General features: G+C 36.9%; 1 protein-coding gene across 8 annotated transcripts in view; it reads left to right on the top strand.

Moving 5' to 3' along the window:
- The window catches only part of LOC135195049 (serine/threonine-protein kinase N-like), a 665525-nt gene that overhangs the window by 337843 nt on the left and 315182 nt on the right, over positions 1 to 12500 (top strand). The window lies entirely within an intron of this gene.

Below are 12500 nucleotides of genomic sequence, written 5' to 3'. Positions count from 1 at the left end.
GTTGAATCTTGGAACTAGAGGTGAACAAAACCATGATTTGAGTATTTTAACAAATATTCGAAAATAGATAACGAAATTGGTCTAATAGCTGGTTTTAGTGGTTGCATAGACAAGAAAACGGAATCTGAGAACCATAGTTTTGCAAAACGTGCCACTTGAGAGTGGCCCGAGTGCTTAGTTATGTCTTAAAATTGCGCCTGAAAATTTTAGCCGCCATGTGTGTTCAGCAAGGTTCAGACGGAGTTTGGATTTTAGCTTTGAACCGCATTTCCGCCAGATATGAAAAGCAGAGATCAGTATTGTGGCTACCCAGTTCGTACCTGCTTCAGTTGATTTCGACGTCATGATGTGCAGCATTGAGCGTCGATCAAGATTTTGACGTAATTTCTGTGCGCTGATTGAAGCACCGTCCATCAACACATGAAACTTAAAAGTGTGGGTGGGTGTATGAAACATGTTTGAGACGTGTTTCCAACGAGTGGTTTAGCTTTTCTTGACCACGAAATGATATGAAACTTTGGTACTACTGAAATTTTTGTCTAGGTTTTTGAGTGTTAAAAAGTGGTTCATAATATTATCCACATCAGCAGAGCAACAGTAAATCCAATATTTTGTTTACTTTAAGATTCATAGAGTTAAGGAATTTTTTGTAATACTTTACATTTGTTGTTCATTCATTCAGTCACTCAGTCTTAAGATTCGTAGAGTTAAGGAATTTTTTGTAATACTTTACATTTGTCGTTCATTTTTCATTTACCCTCCCTGTCACTCAACTCTTCAATCTCTTACCATCTTCATTCGTCAACCGCTCATATTTTTCTCTCATTTTCGTGGGTGTCGTAATGGGAAGTATTCCCAGCACCCAAAGTTGTGAACGCGTCCACAAAACGGGCTCCATGTCACTTTCATCAGGCACGTTGTGCTTGCAGTGGGTGTTCTTTTTCCTTATTTGTATTTTGTTCCGGTAAGTTTTGCAGACACTTTGGTAATCATTAATCACGGAATCCTTCCTCCGGTTATAATAATAATAATAATTATAATAATAATAATAATAATAATAATAATAATAAAGTTTCATGGGTTGTAGCCGAGTTTCATGCAACATTATACGTTGTACAGAAAATTCGATCGCGCCGAAGAAACTGTTTATCATTGGTACTGTCTTTAATATCCTTTCTCCTTTTGGCTTTGTATTTACAATGTTCTCATGTTCTCATTGCCGGATGTTTATCAGCTCCTATTTGAAGTGTTCTCATAAACGGTTAGTTAGGTATGGACAGCAAAACTCAGCTATTTTCAACCATATAAATGAACATAATCATAGAATAAACTGAAATTTGTCACATATAATTTACAACAGCAACTGTCGGTACAAGAGTCGGATTATAGAATAGGCCTTGATTAAACAGAGACAGGTAATGAACATCTCGAAGGGTGCATGGGATTCAGATGTCATTGATAAAGTTTTCATTCAAACAACGCTTAAGAGGATTAAAGATTGGCGTCCCACCTCGGTGGTCGTGGGTTCGATTCTCGGCCATTCCTTTGAGGAGCGAGAGATGTGTATTTCTGGTGATAGCAGTTCACTCTCGACGTGGTTCGGAAGTCACGTAACGCCGTTGGTCCCGTTGCTGAATAACCACTTATTCCATGCAACGTAAAAGCACCATACAAACAAACAAACAAACAAACAAAAAGAGGATTAAAGAAGGATTATCAGTGGGAGGGACCTAAATTGGCTTACCTGTGGATGGATCTCTTGGTATAGATACCACCTTTTCTGTAACTTTTCTCATTCATCTACCTGAAGGGAGACAGCAGTCTCTGAAATATAGTATTTTCTCCCTATATTTTGGCATTTTTATGGGCTCCTTATATATATATATATAGATATATATATATAGATATATATATATATATACTATATATATATATATATATATATATATATATATATATATATCCTCTGTTGACCTAAGCAGTTAATTGGTTATGTGGTTGTTAGTTCAAAGTCTTGGGTCTATGCAATGGAGGAAAGGAGCATTAGTCCATTTTTAGTGGCATGTCAGGTAAACACCGTCTGTGAATCCTCTTCCATTAAATGGAAAGTGGATGACGCCAGTTTTAGTAAATGATCAATGTGTGTGTATTTAAATTTTTATTTCACGTATCTCAGATATTTTCAAAATCCAACGTCATACACATCCTGTAATATTTACCAAATATACAGAGGCTTCCAATAGAAAACCAGGGTTGTGGTGCTTTCGTTGCTTATAGGTATATATGTTTGTTACTTAGGGAAAGAGGTCAGTGTTTATATTTGGGTCTTACACCTGCGTTGGCCCTTTCTCCGGTGGCGTTTGCATTGATTCGAGTGGAAAAGTCTTTGCTTGGTCGCGCCGGTGCTCAGTTTGCGCTGTTCCCTCCCTTTCTATAGCTTTTGCGTGTAGTGGGGAGCGGCTGCATCGCTGATATTTGTTACCATGTGGTTGCTTGTGTCGGTCAGATGTGTGTGAATATGCAAGGTTTATGATTAATCAGATGAAAATGATCAAACGTTTGGTTGTCCTTTCTTGACTTTTTTCCTTTCCCGTAGCCGCGATTCTCAGCAATCGACTTAACATTTTAGCAACTTCATTCACGGTTTTGGTCAGCGGAGGTTTACTCGATTTTTGGAGTCGCGTCCATTTTTGTCACCTCGTCTCGTTTGACAATTGAACACGAGGCCTTCAATGTGTCAGGTGATCGCCACAAGAGAGAGTGAATTTTGCTTTAGGCCATTATTTTGATGAAGTGAAAGAAGAAACGCTCGCTTGGGTGAAAGAGACGAGGCGCATACTGCTTGCTGCAAATGTTTTTAATGATAATGCTTGTCTTGGTATGTTTGCGTTGAGAGAGAGAGAGAGAGAGAGAGAGAGAGAGAGAGAGAGAGAGAGAGAGAGAGAGTATAGTGTATTTCCTTGAGGGAAGGGCCAGGTGTCTAGGCGTTTTGTTTCTTTTCACGCCGTATAACTCATCGGTTCCGAGGAGACACTGCTATTGTAGTGTGACACTTCCTTTCTCTCCCTCTTGAATTATTTCAAGGCCGCCCCCCCCCCCCCCCCCCCACCCCCCCCCACCCCCCCCCAACAAAAAAAAAAAAAAAAAAAAAAATATATATTCCTTGGACTGTAGATCACAGTAAAATCGCGTATCCTCTCTTGAAGGTATGACCTATTTATAGAGTAAGGTTTTGCGCACTGAAAAATGAACTGAGAGAATAAGACGAGGGCTGACAAAAATATTCTGTATAATTATGCCGATATTGAATTTTTGTTATAAACGAATGCAGTCACGATTAAAATGTTAGCAATATGGATTAATTATTTCAAGTTTCGTCATTCAGACAAAGGGAGAAATGTGCTACAGTTTTAATTCTCAATCACGAAAAGTGTCAAATGCAAGAATTCACCTGATGAAATAATAATAATATAAGCTCTGGACAGACGGAATAAACCGAGAGCGTCGTCCTCTTATTGAGTGGACCAAGATCCGAGATCCCTGTGTCTTTTCCTTGCCTCCCTTCTCTTCTCCTCTTCCCCTTCCTCTTTTCCTCCCACCCCCTCACTCACACTCCCCCTTCCCAAACCCAAAATCTGGGGTAGTGGTCTAAATTGAGGCGGCAGCAAAGCAGACGCTGCGCTGACCTGAAAAAGCTTTTTCTTCCTAATCTCCTGCTTCCTTTCTGCTTTCATGCTGTGGTTTTTTAAATTCTCTCTCTCTCTCTCTCTCTCTCTCTCTCTCTCTCTCTCTCTCTCTCTCTCTCTCTCTCTCTCATACGTACACACACACATAAATATATATATATATATATATAATATATATATATATATATATATATATATATATATTTATATATTTATATTTATTTATTTGTGTGTGTGTGCGTGTGTGTGTGTTCCAAACAACACAATTTTACTCTGTATAAAGTTATTACTTTTAAGAGGACGTCAGTAGTACGGAAAGTTAAAAAGGTTCTTATTATTAAGGGTTATGTTTATCTTTTTATTTTATTTTATTTATTTATTTTTTTAGGATGTCTTTCTCTCGCCGAAGGAATTTTGTGACGGTTTACGGAATGTTATGCGTTACTTCCCGATATACAGGCATAATTATTGTTACGTTGCTTTTAAGTCATACTTTTTAGAGATTTTACGTTGTTTTATTTAAGGCAGTATGATGGCCGCTCATTTTTCATTCTTTTTCATTTCTGAGCAAAGTCGTTTATATTGGATCAAGCTGAAGAGTTAATGACTAAAACTAGGTCAATTTTGGAGCGTATTAAAAAACAAAACCGAATGGGCTATTCTCAGGCTACCATGAAATGTGTTAAAAGTGTGGATGAAATGAGACCAGATCTTCTGCATTTCTTGCTTTTGTTATAAAAGTGCCAAATGTCTTCTCATGACTATTCTCGCCGGTCTCTCCTGTGATTTCACAAATTCCTCGCCCGCTTGGTACAAATTGTTGTTTTTACAACTGTCACGAAAAGCAGTTTGATAGTAGTTCTAATAAAAAAATGATAAAGAGGTCCCTGGAACATGATTAAAAAATAATCTGTAAGTGATAAGTGGCGACACATTTTCCATGTCGTTCTTAGGTTTGTGTGAATACCGAGGTCGATGTGTGTAACACACCCACGCACACACGATTCCTTTAAGTCTGATTAACCATGCGACTAATTAAAGTGTCGAAGTGGTCAAGCACAAGAGGGCTCCCACCCAAAAATGAGTAAACCTTTACAGGAAAAGGCCCTATGGCCAGAATTCGTCGTCAGAACGCACACCATCCTTTCATCTTTGTAAGACAAAACATATTATGTTATTCAGTCATTTATTGATTAGCATATTTTTCTTCCCTTTTAAAAGAATCAAGTAAAAAGTTATGCCACTTCATATAACTATATCAGATGCTTGGCCACCACACGTGTGGTCTCCAAATGTTGGTATCATAGTACAGCATGAGCATCAACAAATTAAACAAGTGACCAAATCAAAATGAGTCAAATGATGGTGAAGGAATATTGCAAACCAGAACATTGGCGCTCACATTCAGACTAAAGAGCATAAGTCAACCAAAATATTCTCATAAGCGGTGTTTAAAAACTCAAGTTAAACTCAAGTTACTGAACAAAAACTCAAACGTTGTATTGAACTGAACTAACGAAAAGTTATCATAAGATTGCAACTAAAACATGTCTGAGATTCAGAAAGAGCAATTAGACATACTTTGTGTTCATCACCCGGAAAATATTCGAAATCTGTAAAAAAGTATCCCCCTAAATGTGAAAGTTGAATTAATATATTGTACATTGATAATAATATCTCATATTGACCAAAGCCAAATATCAAATAAAAGTCCATTGCCTTATACAGAGATAATATTAAATATAATAAAGATATACTTTCACGACGTTGTTCATTCTCCAGATGAACAATAATCATCGAAATTCTTCATAGAATTTACGCTCTACGGAACACTGCCATCTTGGATTTCATGTTGAGAATCCAAGTGACCATTTTTTTCAAAGCACTTTCACCAGTGACTTTTATGTTGCAGAAATACTTTCAATTTGCATATGAGAATTTTGATGTATCACGTTACATGGCGGATGTCTGCTAGATTCTTTAGCCTTCAAAGATAATCTTTACAGGCTGAACGGATCATTCTGGAATTTGGTTGATATGTTCCTCTAGGCAGAAATCCATTTGGAATTCCAATCGATATGCAACTACGTTGGTAGTTGCCAGTGATTTTCAGAAAAATTCTGACATTTCGAAATTTTATTTGACGCTGAAAAAGTGCAACGCTTTTCGTTGATGCCGTATTTATTAAATCGAATCGGTTATATGAATCCTATGCCTACGAGTACTTTCAGCACTTCCTGCCAAAATGGACTTGCGAGAGGGCTGGCGTACGTAGTTCGTGAACTAATAACTGAGCCTCCTTATTATTCTCTTGGGTGGCATCGTGTTGGGTATCATGTAGAGCCAGATGCGCAAATTTTGGCAACACATCTGCTTCACTTTTTTTATTTTTGTTTTCCTCCCTCAAAGGGTGCCTATTATTTGAAAGGCGCGAGGAGTGAGAGCGGACTCTGGTTCCAGTTTCCGTGGGTCACGTGACGCCTCGCAACTTGGATGTTCAGACTGTGATTTTGCGAATTGGCATGAGGACTTGTCGCTTGGCCCTTGGTATTCCCAGTTGCCAAATGGCCTTGTTAATTAAGTTCCGATATTTCTGATGTTCACTTTTTCTTTTGAACTGAACATAGTATTTAGCCCAAAGGCCAAGCACTAGGACCTACGAGGTCATTCAGCGCTGAAGCGAAAATTGACAGTAAAAGCTTTGAAAGGTGTAACTGGAGGAAAACCTCAGAGCAGTTGCACTATGAAACAATTGTTAGAAAAGAATGGAGAATAGATGGAAGACAGAGAATAGGAAAGGAGGTACAGTAAAAGGAGCCACGCTGCAAAGAACCTTAAGTAACGCCTACAGTGCACCGCATGAGGTGCACTGATGACCCCACCCCCCTACGGGGCTTTTTCTTTTGAATAATTAAAAGGGTATTCCCTTGACCAGCTGTATCCTTTAGAATATAAAAGCCCGTTGTAGAAAAGGCTTAAAAAAGGTTTTAAGTGAAATGAGGAGGTGGCATAGTTTTTTTTTATTGGTGTATAAATGAGTTCATGAATATTAGTCTGCCAGGTTAAAAAGAGTAAAAGTGATGAGGGAACCACTCCAAAATATGAATCGCATCTTGTGTAAGCTACTCACTAGGGCCCACTTGTTCGGACATGGATCTAAGAACAGCAAACGACACAGCACTCCGATGGGTAGAACAATGGTGCGATAAGAAGTGATGATGATGATGACAACGAGGGATTACATTTCACTTCAGTTTTTTCTTCTGTGTGCTGGAAAAAAAAAGATCTTTGCACTCCGGATGTATGGATAACTTTCCGTGCCCAGACATTTCAGGTAATTTTCCCTATCACTGTCATGTCAGTAATCAACATTTTATTGAAAGTTACTTTAATTCAGTGTGATATTTTTAACCACTTATATTTTTTTTGTGTGCAGTCGAGATTTTTATCATCATTTAACGCCCTTCACTTTTTGCTTTGTATCACAATATGGAATTAAGGAGGCGGTTCACAGTTTTTGGCTCTCAGGTGCCCTTCAAATGGCAGGGCGCCTCTCAAAGCTGAGGGAGCCACGTGCGATTCCGAAGCGGGGCGAGAAAAGGAACGTCACGAGCACTTTTCCATATAAAACCAATAATAGTATCCCTGTGTGGTGGACCTTAACGTTGAATTGTGTAATGAGTGGCCAGTCGACCGTTGCGGGTCGCAGTTAGGGATTGGGGTGGATACAGTAGAGGGAGAAACTAAGAACGAGACGGTATCCACGCGACAGCTCCTACTGGGGGCGGGGGCGGGGACGTGGGGGTGTTTTGAGGTGGTGCTAAATTTAAGAAACCATTGATCAGATGTTTTTCAGAGAGCCCATACTGTGTACCCGCCGGTAGGCTCTTGAAGCCTAGGGCTATAGTTTCTTTACAAACTACCGACAGTTTTCCTCTGGCTGACTAATTTTAGCAAGTCGCTCAGTCTGGCGGCCTTGCGGACAGGGAAGCGCTGCTCTCAACGACCGTCTCATCACTTCTGAAGATTTTGCTTCAATGATGGATCGTTTCTCATAGCTCGGAGGTCGTTTATACAGGCCTTAGAGACAAAGAGTGGAAGATTTAGTTATAACAGAAGTGCTGCAGTGTGTGATTATTTTGAATATCATTCTAGCGAATGCTTTGAGGGAGGGGACCTTCTATGTGAACAGCATGTGTAATATTCTCTCTCTCTCTCTCTCTCTCTCTCTCTCTCTCTCTCTCTCTCTCTCTCCAACACCCTCACACCGCCATCAGTTCTTAGCACTGCCTTGGAGATGAGGCTGCTAGCCCCAAGCCATTTTCCATATTGAGTGTGAGGCGACGCTGTTGATGAAGAACTCCAAATTTCTTATTCACTGATTAAATCAAGCGAAATGTGCCCAACTTTCCGTTCTCACCAAGGAATCGAATTCGGCTCTCTCTCTCTCTCTCTCTCTCTCTCTCTCTCTCTCTCTCTCTCTCTCTCTCTCTCTCTACATATATATATATATATATATATATATATATATATATATATATATATATATATATATATATATATATAGGCTATATATATATATACTATATATATATATATATATATATATATATATATATATACAACTTTATTGGGACATGTTTCGAGTAGTACTATCATCGTTATCAACCTACAAAATTAAAATAAATGACATTGTAGTTCTTGCAATCAAATTTACAATAATAAAATGATATGTATAAAAATTATAAGAGTACGTTAAAAGATAGCTAATACTTAAAAAAAAAAAAAAATTATAATAAAAAAATTGCTAATGAAACAATTGAGTAGATAAAATAAAATGAAGCAGAATGCAAATTTAAATCACAAAAACGGATGGTACAAAAGAACAGTAAATATACTAAGTCGATATACAAACCAGCAGGATGCAGACTAAAAACACAAAAGTGAGGTAACAGCTACATTTCTAGCAAGGAAAGGCTTTATCTTAACAGAATATAAAACTTCTAGAATGTCGAGGTCTGTAGCAAACTGGGCAGAGGTTAAAATAGAAAAATCATCGATATGTAAAGGGTGACCAGACTCCTCGCTGTGTTCCCTAATTGCACTATAACTAGGTCTTGTAAGATAATTGCCTGTACGAAATGACCTACCAAGGTGCTCAAACCATCTCATCCAAGCTGATCTGGTAGTTTTTCCGACGTAAGTGGCATCACAACCACTGCACTGCCATTTATAGATCAGATTGGAGCGAAGGCTTGTTGGTTTATAGGGTCTTTAATTTTAAAGAAATTCCTAATTTATTTTGTAAAGTAAAATATATTTTGATATCTGCTGAGGGTAACCAATGGACAAAATAGAAATTCAATTGCTTTTTTAGATCGTAACTATGAGTTCCAGTAAAAGTTAAAGGTAAATAAATAACAGGTTTCTTTACGTTAGCAGTAGTTTCGGGTTGTTTGTTTACATACAATTTTGAAAGTTGTTTACCAATATATGTATTTACGTAATTCAACGGATAGCCATTGTTTTTTAAGAGTGACCTTAGAAATTCCAATTCTTCGTGTAAATTCAAATAGCTAGAACAAATTTTATATGCTCTCGTAACTAGCGTAAATATTAATTCATTCTTATTCTATCCCCCCCCCCCATTTCAAAGGTGTAGCTGATTGAAATTTAGACATAAGACCTGTGAAAGTAGGCTTTCTAAAGACTGAGTGTGAAATTTATTATTAAGATTTTTAACTTGAATATCTAGAAAAGCAAGTGTATTATTATCTTCGACTTCAGATGTAAATTCTACATTTATATGCTTACTATTAAGGTACTCTAAAAAAAACGAGGAATCTGGTCACGACTCTTAAAAATTAAGAAAGTATCATCAACATACCTCCTGTACAATAAGGGCTTAAAATCTAAAGGGCAATCGTCTAACCATTTCTTCTCCATAAAACACATAAAAGCATAGCCAGAGATGGTCCTATACTGGATCCCATACTTACACCATCAATTTGACTTATATAACAAACTGTTAAACAAAAAATAACATTCTTTGGTAGCAAGGATTAAAAGTTCCTTTAACCGAGACCTGTTGAACCGTTGACAGTACATCATTAATTTTTAAAACAAAAAGCTCGTTTTAGACAGATGTCACAAATCGTTCTCATCCAGTGGAATTTGAGTGAAAAGAGACTTCACATCAAATGATGCCATAACACAACTTATCAAAATTACAGTTCTTAGGCAGTTGATAAAATGAAAGGAGTCATTCAAGGTATACTCATTTGTAGTTAACGGCGCAAGGATGGGAACAAGAAACTTTGCGGTATTATAGTTGGCAGTTCCAATAGCTGATAGAATAGGTCTCAATGGGCAGTTTTCCTTGTGGACCTTGGGAGCCCATACAGACGTCTGGTCTAATGATACTGTCAACGGGTTCAACAGGTCTCAGTTTAAAGGAACTTTAATCCTTGCTACCAAAGAATGATTTTTTGTTTTAACAGTTTGTTTTTATATAAGCAAAATTGATGGTGTAAAGTATGGGATCCAGTATAGGACCACTCTGGCTAATGCTTTTATGTGTTTTATGGAGAAGAAATGGTAGACGATTGCCCTTTAGATTTTAAGCCCTTATTGTACAGGAGGTATGTTGATGATACTTTCTTAATTTTTAAGAGTCGTGACCAGATTCCTCGTTTTTTAGAGTACCTTAATAGTAAGCATATAAATATAGAATTTACATCTGAAGTCGAAGATAATCATACACTTGCTTTTCTAGATATTCAAGTTAAAAATCTTAATAATAAATTTCACACTTCAGTCTTTAGAAAGCCTACTTTCACAGGTCTTATGTCTAAATTTCAATCAGCTACTCCTTTGAAATATAAGATGAATTAATATTTACGCTAGTTACGAGAGCATATAAAATTTGTTCTGGCTATTTGAATTTACACGAAGAATTGGAATTTCTAAGGTCACTCTTAAAAAACAATGGCTATCCGTTGAATTACGTAAATACATATATTGGTAAACAACTTTCAAAATTGTATGTAAACAAACAACCCGAAAACTACTGCTAACGTAAAGAAACCTGTTATTTATTTACCTTTAACTTTTACTGGAACTCATAGTTACGATCTAAAAAAGCAATTAATTTCTATTTTGTCCATTGGTTACCCTCAGCTAGATATCAAAATATATTTTACTTTACAAAAAATAAAATAAATTAGGAAATTTCTTAAAATTAAAGACCCTATACCAACAAGCCTCGCTCCAATCTGATCTATAAATGGCAGTGCAGTGGTTGTGATGCCACTTACGTCGGAAAAACTACCAGATCAGCTTGGATGAGATGTTTGAGCACCTTGGTAGGTCATTTCGTACAGGCAATTATCTTACAAGACTAGTTATAGTGCAATTAGGGAACACAGCGAGGAGTCTCGGTCACCCTTTACATATCGATGATTTTTCTATTTTAACCTCTGCCCAGTTTGCTACAGACCTCGACATTCTAGAAGTTTTATATTCTGTTAAGATAAAGCCTTCCTTGGCTAGAAATGTAGCTGTTACCTCACTTTTGTGTTTTTAGTCTGCATCCTGCTGGTTTGTATATCGACTTAGTATTTACTGTTCTTTTGTACCATCCGTTTTTGTGATTAAATTTGCATTCTGCTTCATTTTATTTATCTACTCAATTGTTTCATTTAGCAATTTTTTTATTATATTTTTTTTTTTTAAGTATTAGCTGTCTTTTAACGTACTCTTATAATTTTATACATATCATTTATTATTGTAAATTTGATTGCAAGAACTACAATGTCATTTATTTTAATTTTGTAGGTTTGATAACGAGTGATAGTACTACTCGAAACATGTCCCAATAAAGTTGTACAAAATGCTGTTCCGGGTTTTTGGCCTTGGTGTCCTTACTGATATGTAGATGGCACTTCCCTGCTGGTGTTTCAATTGCTATATATATATATATATGTATGTATATGTATATGTATATGTATAACTGAATCACGAATTAAAGTTAGGAACGTGATAAATCCATAAATAAAGATATAAACCACGAGGGAATACTCCGTTGTTTATTTTTCCTCGTGGCTTATATCATACTATATATATATATATATATATATATATATATATATATATATATATATATATATATATATATATATATATATTATATTATATTATATTATATAATTATACATGTATAAGTTTATCAACTTGTATGTGTACACAATTTAAGAACCTTGACTACTTCATATTGTTGATAATACGGTACTTGCCAACTTTTTTTTTTGTACGACTAAAAATGAAGCTATTAATCTCAGGAAATGACGCACAAGAATGATGGTTTTGCCTTCATATTCAGTATATGTGTGCGGTAGTTCGTTTATGCGTATTGTATGTACATACATACATACATACATGTGTGTGTGGAGAGAGAGAGAGAGAGAGAGAGAAGAGAGAGAGAGAGAGAGAGAGAGAGTGATTGCGGCTGGCATTTGTTGGTACCTCATTCCTATTTATATGGGAGACTGTGGTCTCTACCCTGGGTATCTGGCATATTACGAGTGTCTGTGATGCCTCACAATGCACTGCTGCCCTCGGGTACCCGGCCCCGACTCCGTTTGACATTTTTCTTTTTGCTCCCCTACTTTTTTATTTTTATTTGTTTTATTTATGCTTGTCTCCCTCTTTCCTTTTCACATGGCTCTGCCTTTCGTATCGCAAGTGCTTCCTAACTGTAAGAGAGGAGACGTTATGGCCGCCCTCCCTGAAAATCTCCGTCAACATGAAAAACGG

Source organism: Macrobrachium nipponense, chromosome 15 (assembly GCF_015104395.2).
Source record: "Macrobrachium nipponense isolate FS-2020 chromosome 15, ASM1510439v2, whole genome shotgun sequence".
Lineage (NCBI taxonomy): Eukaryota > Metazoa > Arthropoda > Malacostraca > Decapoda > Palaemonidae > Macrobrachium > Macrobrachium nipponense.
Note: the sequence above shows the minus strand (reverse complement) of the source record. Positions and strands in the feature narration are given on the sequence as shown.